The 7,265-nt window shown below is 44.1% G+C and overlaps 1 long non-coding RNA gene across 1 annotated transcript; it reads left to right on the forward strand.

Moving 5' to 3' along the window:
• Positions 1–711: 711 nt before the first annotated feature.
• On the forward strand, positions 712–2,655 carry LOC124700735. Its single transcript, XR_007001815.1, has 3 exons — positions 712–1,036; positions 1,573–1,667; positions 2,325–2,655. It is a non-coding gene; the product is annotated as an uncharacterized LOC124700735 (long non-coding RNA).
• The last annotated feature ends 4,610 nt before the right edge of the window (positions 2,656–7,265 follow it).

Consider the following 7,265-nt stretch of genomic DNA (forward strand, 5'->3'; position numbering starts at 1 on the left):
GTTTTTTGCTAGATATAATTGCGACAGACTCTTATTTGAGTCGTCGGCTAACTATAAATTTAAACCATGTGCGGTTGTTAATACCCCCATGAGGCCTCGTCCTCAAATCGCCGCTAATCCCCAGAAGCCAATTTGGTACAGGAGTTTTGGGCCAAAAAAAATCTATCCTACGCATTAAGCGGGAGCGAAGCATAGCTGCGCTTAAGGTTCTTGGTCCTGGGCCGCTCCAAACCTGGCCCAACAAAGGTAATGATTTCTTCTTTTTTCCGTTTTATTTAGATTTTAAAATATAAACAAAATTTAAAACAGAACAAAATTCAAAATGGAACAAAATTTAAAACCGACAAATTCAAAATCGAAAATTTTTAAAATAAAAAAATTAAAATCGAACAAACTTCATATTTCAACAAATTTTAAATTTGAACAAATTTCAAATTGAAACAAATTTTAAATTAAACAAATTTCGAATTTGAACAATTTTATAACATGAATAATTTTTAGATCAGAACAAAAAATAAATCTGAACAAATTTCGAAATCAGCAAAACCAAACAAACCAGCAAAAACCGAAAAAGAAAATAGAGAAACCTACTCCGTAAAAAAACCTGATAGACCAGGGGCGTTAATGGACGGGCCCACCCTATCCGCCGCTTCAGGCGGGAGCGAATCGCTCCCGCAATGAGCCCCGACGAACCCCGTCCCCGACCTATTTTTGACTTGGACCGAATACTCGACCTGGACCTCGTATTATCCCCGTTCCCGTCTTTGTCCCCGTCCTCGTCCCGTGCAAATCCCACCGAGAGCTGCAACCCATCCACAAACGGCGGCGACCGAGGGAGACGCCGGCGAGATGGGCGGCGAGCAAGACCTGCGAAAGGCCACAGAGAGCTGCGAGAGGGGCAGGTTCGTCCTCGGCGCACCGACAAATCCAATCATGGATCCCGCCTAGCCGCTCCACATCGCCGCCATCGTTCTTGGCATCTGACCGGCGACGGCACCTCCCGCCATCCCTGTACTCCGATCTGGTCCTATCTCCGGTAACCCCCCGCCCTTCCCCCCAATCCTACCCTTCGCTGTTAGCCCGTTTCTGACATGAGCTGCGAGTTGGTCCTCTCTGGCTCCTGAACGCCTCTGTTCTTAGAACTTGTCATTGGTGTTCAATTACTTTGTGCTACTAACCCAAAACAAGTAGAATTTGTTGATGTCTTCTTGGTAGCCGGTCGATGAAAAACTTCCAATTTATGCTACTGCTAACTCGAAACTGTACTATTCTACTACTCCACTACGTTGGTAGTTTGTGTGTAGAAAACTGTACTAGGATACTACTCCACTATGTTGGTAGCTTCATCAACACTTGCTGCTGGTTCACTGATGCCTTGATGAGATCAAACCAGAGCTTATTCCAACCAAATACTTTCCATTTTTCTGACTAGTTAGTTGCAGTTCTGTAGATAGAAACTAGATAGAAACTAACCTGATAGTTACCTCAGTTAGTACTTAGTACAATATTTTTGGGAAGTGTTACACTGAAGATTCTGCAAGTGTTACACTGAATATTGCTATCTTGCTTCAGATTTTGCTATTCTGCAAGTCTGGCATTCTCTCCACTAAATTCATTCAGTGACGAGACTCCACTCTCTTGGGATCGTGTAAAAACACTAGTATTCGGTATGTTTATCTACTTGTCTAAATAAAATGCCCTCTTACTTTAGGTTTTATTCCTTGTACTTGTTTCCTCAATTTTCATCTCTTGATACATAAGTTATCTCAGGTAGTATAATATAGATGGTTGTTGTTAGTTTTTCTAGGCTGCTGCTGCTGTCTTGGCTGTGGTCATTAGTATTTATTCTCGAGCTACCTGCTCCATATCAGCGCTACTGGGCTTCCAATCCACCCAATTTGAAGAACCATCTAAACTGTTTGCCAATTTCAGTAGTAGCAGGCTGTGTGACCTGAGTTCTTTATCTATGTGTTTTGCCTTTTCTCGTTGCTATAACAGATAGCACTCCTTGTTGTTGTCTGCATCGTTTCTCGTTGCTTGTTCTAAGTATATAGAGCAACTAGTAAAACCCAGGCTAGCTAATAAAACAATATATTGTATGTAACCCTATTTCTTATATACTGCAATTCATATACTTCTTTTGAGCATTTTGAATCCTAGCGGCACGACAAGTTAGTGTCCTGGTGAAATGTTGTCCCTTGATGAACCGATTATTGCTGCAAGGGCCGTATGATGTGATTCCTTTCTCAAACTTGTAGTTTTGTACTTTCCTAGCCTGTGATGGAATGCCAATGTATTTTATTTGATCTTTATTCATGTTTCAGGCGGGCACTTCGAGTAAAGATGTTATCATTGCTAATCAGGATCAGGGTCAAGGCTACGACTGAGACTTGAGAGCTTATCATGACATTCCTTTGTTGATGTTGTTCAATTCTTGGTACTTTAGCTCGTTTGCCTTCTAGACGTCCAAGATGTACTCCTTCGGGCGACTTGGTCGAGTAAAAGTTGAGAGCTTATCATGGAGCTTATTATGACATTCCTCTGCTGATGTTGTTTAATTCTTGCTACTTTAGCTCATTTTCCTGTAAAACGTTTCTCTGGATGCATAGTATATGTTACCCGACTTGTTAATTTTAATGTATGCTAAAGCTCAAATATGTCTCAGAGTTCACACGTGTATTAAAAATTGAATCTTTGCTACTGCATGCTGGTTTGCATTGTTTTATTCAGTTTTCCCTTCTGCATCAATTCCTTCCAGCCAAATGGCAATTTTTAGGATTAGGGATTAGTGGGGCTGGGGAATTGTGGGGATCGGGTGATGGGTGGGGATTCACCCAATCCCCACCCAAATTATCCTCGCTAATCCACACTAATACTCCATTACCAAACAAGCCCTGAGTGGGGCTCCTGCAACTAATCTATCTCTTGCGGAGGTAATTGCATTTTGGGGATCGAGGATAGCTCAAAGAAGATGAGGTCCAGTGGGCGACTTTCCTGTTCAACCGAATGTCGCGACACCACTCAACTTGAAAGGGCTACGAGTTAGAGCATCTCCAGTCGCCTCCTCCAAACGGCGTCCGATCGAGCATTTGGGAACACTTCTGCTTCGTGCCGTGTTTGAGGCGCGTCGGTCTAGCCGCGGCTCCCAAATGTGCCCCAAACATTAAAATAACTTATTTTTATTTTTTGCATTTTTATTTTAATAGAGAGAAGGAATTATTAGGTACAATCGAGATTTTCAAAGTAGTGCAACATATTGAAACAAATTAAACATAACAACTGTGAAAAAAATATGTTCAAACTAATTTTTAAACTACTTCTTTGATGGCCTCGCCTCATCGTCCTCACGAGGCGCCTCCTGCTCGTCACCTATTCCGAAGAGGTAGTGGGTGTGCGAGGAGCTTGTGTCCCCCTCCGATGAGTAGTCCTTGGTATATTCGTCGTCGGTGCTCGCCGGCTGTGCCTCCGCCTTCGCCCTCGTCCGGGCCCTTGCCTCCTTATTTGCCGCCGTCGCCTCCTCAGCCGCCTCCAGCCGTCGCCACCTAGCATCTTCATTCTCTTTCTCTTCCTCCTCCTCCTCCTCCTCCTCCTCCTCCTCCTCATGGACGTCGTCGGTGACGGCCTCCCCCTCCTCCTCCTGGCCGTCGTTAGCCTCCCACTCCTCTTGCTGGCCGTCCGTCGGCGGGGAACTATAGCTGTTAGGCGTGGCAGTTCTTTCCCACCAACGGCGCCATCCCGGCGGCTTCCCCTCGCTATCGGTGTCCGACGGTAAAGAGAGATTGCCCATGGTCAGAGAGGAGAGAAGAGATGAAGTGCGCCGGTCGGTTGGAGATCGGAATGCGCAGACGTAGGGGTCTTATTGAGCTGGGAGAATGGCGACGCGGATATCGAAGAGGGCTGCGGTTGCTCTTTCGCGGAGTCCGCGCTCCATTTCGGCAGTTCGCACGTCGATTGACGCGGTTGCCACTGCGGCGGTTCCCCTTCCCGGCAGTTGTACCATCGCTGCACGCCAATAATAACTCCGTCGCGAGGTAGGCGATGGTTGGGTGTCGTTCGTGTGTCAATGACGTGTCAGGTCCGCTAGTCCTGCCTCGCTTCTCGCTCTGTCCGGCATAATCGGACGTCCCCTATAGAGCGGGAACGGGCTCGGGGCGCCGGACACCGTATTGGGCCGCGCCATGCGGAAGGAGGATTTAGGGCGCGAGACTGGAACCGAAAATATGTTCAGCTCTCCCAAAAACTTTTGGAAGACGCAACTAGAGATGCTCTTAGCTTAGCGTCGTGACGACCTCCAAGCACAAGGTACAAAACCGAAAACTACTTTTTACTGGTGAGGAAATTGTGGAGATAGCGAATAAGCTTGGAGTTTCTTTGGGTAATTCTAGGACGAGTAGTTTAGCTTCTGCTAAATTAATCAAAGATAATGTGAGGTACATCGGTCATTAACTTTACTGAAAAACAGTGAAACGGGAAATGATAATATGATGGTTGGGGCGCATAGTATGCTTGTTTCTAAGGTGTCTAATCTCTGTGAGGATTTGGTTGACCAAGAAAATATTATTGATCATGATCTTGATAAATTTGAGGTTCCAACGGTTAAATAAAAGAGTTCTCGCAAAAAAACTCTTATGACAAGACAAAACTAAGGAGAAGTACAAGAATATATCTGAAAAAGAATAGTTCTAATGTTTAATTTGAAAGGAATGCCTTGAAATAGCGAAGGTTTTAGGGACCAGGAAAATATCTTTTTGTCAAAGAATCCATAAGAGAGTATCGTTTATGTTTTATTGCGTTATTGGAATTTGTTTTGCTTACCGCCTCATGGACGGTTAGGTTTTATCCTTGATTCCATGTGGGCATTAATTCACGAACTTTGCATGTCAAGAAAGTTGATAACGGTGATATTGTGTCAAGTTACATATTCGATCCGAAAATGATGGTTTAGAGTGGGTGCTTGTTCGTGTGTATGGTGCTGCCAAAGATTCACAAATTTCTATCGGAGCTGGTTCGGACGTGCTATGCTGAACCTCTTCCGATGTTGTTAGCGGATGACTTCAATATTCTTAGTAAGTGTGAGGAGATAAGCAATGAAAACTTTAATCCTTGCTGGATTTTTGTGTTTAACACTATTATTCAGAACCTGACCATAGAGAAATTATTCTTTCCGGTTGTCAATTCACTTGGGCCAGCAGAAGATGGAACCCAACTTATGAAAAATTGGATAGAATTTTGGCGAGTGTCCAATGGAAACAAAAATTCCCTTTAGTGCCGGTGAGGGCGCTGACTCGCTCGGGATCGGATCACAATCCCCTCTTAATTGATTCTAGACATCAATCTTATCTTAGCAACAAGGCACCTTTTTCATTTGAACTGTCTTGGTTTCGGATTTTATAAAATGGTGGCAGCAGAATGAGCTACAACACCAAATGGGAGTACACCTATTCAAACGTGGAAAAATAAAATTAGGCATTTGCGTCGCTTTCTTAGGGGATGGGTGAAATACTTAAGTGGTAAGTACATAAAAAAAAGGAGCAGTTGTTAAGCATAATTGATCCCTCTTTGTGCTTCCAAGCGGGAGAAACTTCGTGAGCCTAATGAATGTGTTAACAAGGTTAGACGGGATGAAGAGACCAAATGGTCTTAGCAGATTAAAGTTAAACATGTGTAGCAGTGTGGGGACATTTGCGAATGGAAAGCATAGAAATAAAAAAAAATTCAACTCGAACAGGAGGAGGGAGCCATTGTAGGTGAAGAAAATTTGAACATATATATAATTGAATATTATAAAAAACTATTTGGTGAACCCGAGATTAATTCTATTTCCATGATGGAGGATCATGTGGCGGATATTCCTCGGCTATATACGGAGGAAAATGTTTTCTTAATAAAAAAATTGACCGAGGAAGAGATTCACGAAGCCATCTCTCGGATGGAACACAATAAAGCTCCCGGTCCTGATGGGTTTTTCGCGGAGTTTTATCAACAATTTTGGGACGTAATTAAAGCTTTTTTTGTCTTGTTTCAGAAAGGAGAGTTACCTTTGTTTAAACTGAATTTTGGAGTTACTACTCTTCTTCAAAAGAGAAAATGCTATCCAGATTCAGCAATATAGTCCCATTTACACTGGTATAAAAACAGGCTTCCGGTGAGCCCCATAAGTCGCGAAGCTGTAGGAACCGCGACTAATGGTACCTTTAGTCGCGGTTCGGGAGGCGAACCGCGACCAAAGGCCTGGGCCCAGGGCGCTCGGTGGCCAGCCGGTGCACGTGGGGGGCTTTAGTCGCGGTTGGCCAGGCCAACCGCGACTAAAGGTGCCCGAAGGCCTTTAGTCGCGGTTGGCCAGGCCAACCGGGACTAAAGCCCCCCCCTATATATACCCATCCAGCAGCCAACACTTAGCCATTTGGTGCCATTTTCTTCACAAACTTCACAAGTGGGTGTTAGGTTTGCTTTTGGTTCCTCTTATGCACATAAGGTGTTTGATGAAATGCCCCAAGAGCATGAAACAAACATGATATGAAGTGTTGGAGCCACACTTGAGCTTTCTCATTTATTTTTTCCTCCTCGATCGCGGTTAGCAACTTGAACCTTTGATGTGTCGTTGATAAAATGTGCATATGTGTGTAGTTCATTGTTTAATTTATATTGTTTGTAGCTAGTTAGTTTAACAAATGCATGATGGTTAATTATATATTTTATATTATAATAATGCAGATGAATCGACAATGGATGTACGGTAACCGACTCTCCGGCGAGTTCAGTACGGGTTTGAAAGATTTCCTCGTAGTGGCTAATGCGAACAAGCGGGGGGTTTTGTTATCTGTCCATGTGTTAAATGTAAGAATCGGAATGGTTACTCTTCCTCAAGAGATGTTCACATGCACCTGCTTCGGCACGGTTTCATGCCAAGCTATAATTGTTGGACCAAGCATGGAGAAAGAGGGGTTATAATGGAAGAAGATGAAGAAGGGGATGATTTCATCGATGAAAGCTATCTTGCTCATTTCGGTGATACTTTCATGGAGGATGCTTGAAGGTGAAGGGGAAGGTGAAGAAGAGGCACGTGATGATCCCGTTGATGATCTTGGTCGGACCATTGCTGATGCACGGAGACGCTGCGAGACCGAAAAGAGAGGGAGAATTTGGATCGCATGTTAGAGGATCACGGGAAGGCGCCGTACCCCGGATGCGATGATGGTCTAAAAAGCTGGGTTGCACTACTGGATTTGCTGAAATGGAAGGCACGAGCAGGTGTAGCTGACTCG

The sequence above is a fragment of the Lolium rigidum genome, chromosome 3, assembly GCF_022539505.1.
Source record: "Lolium rigidum isolate FL_2022 chromosome 3, APGP_CSIRO_Lrig_0.1, whole genome shotgun sequence".
In the NCBI taxonomy this organism is placed as follows: domain Eukaryota; kingdom Viridiplantae; phylum Streptophyta; class Magnoliopsida; order Poales; family Poaceae; genus Lolium; species Lolium rigidum.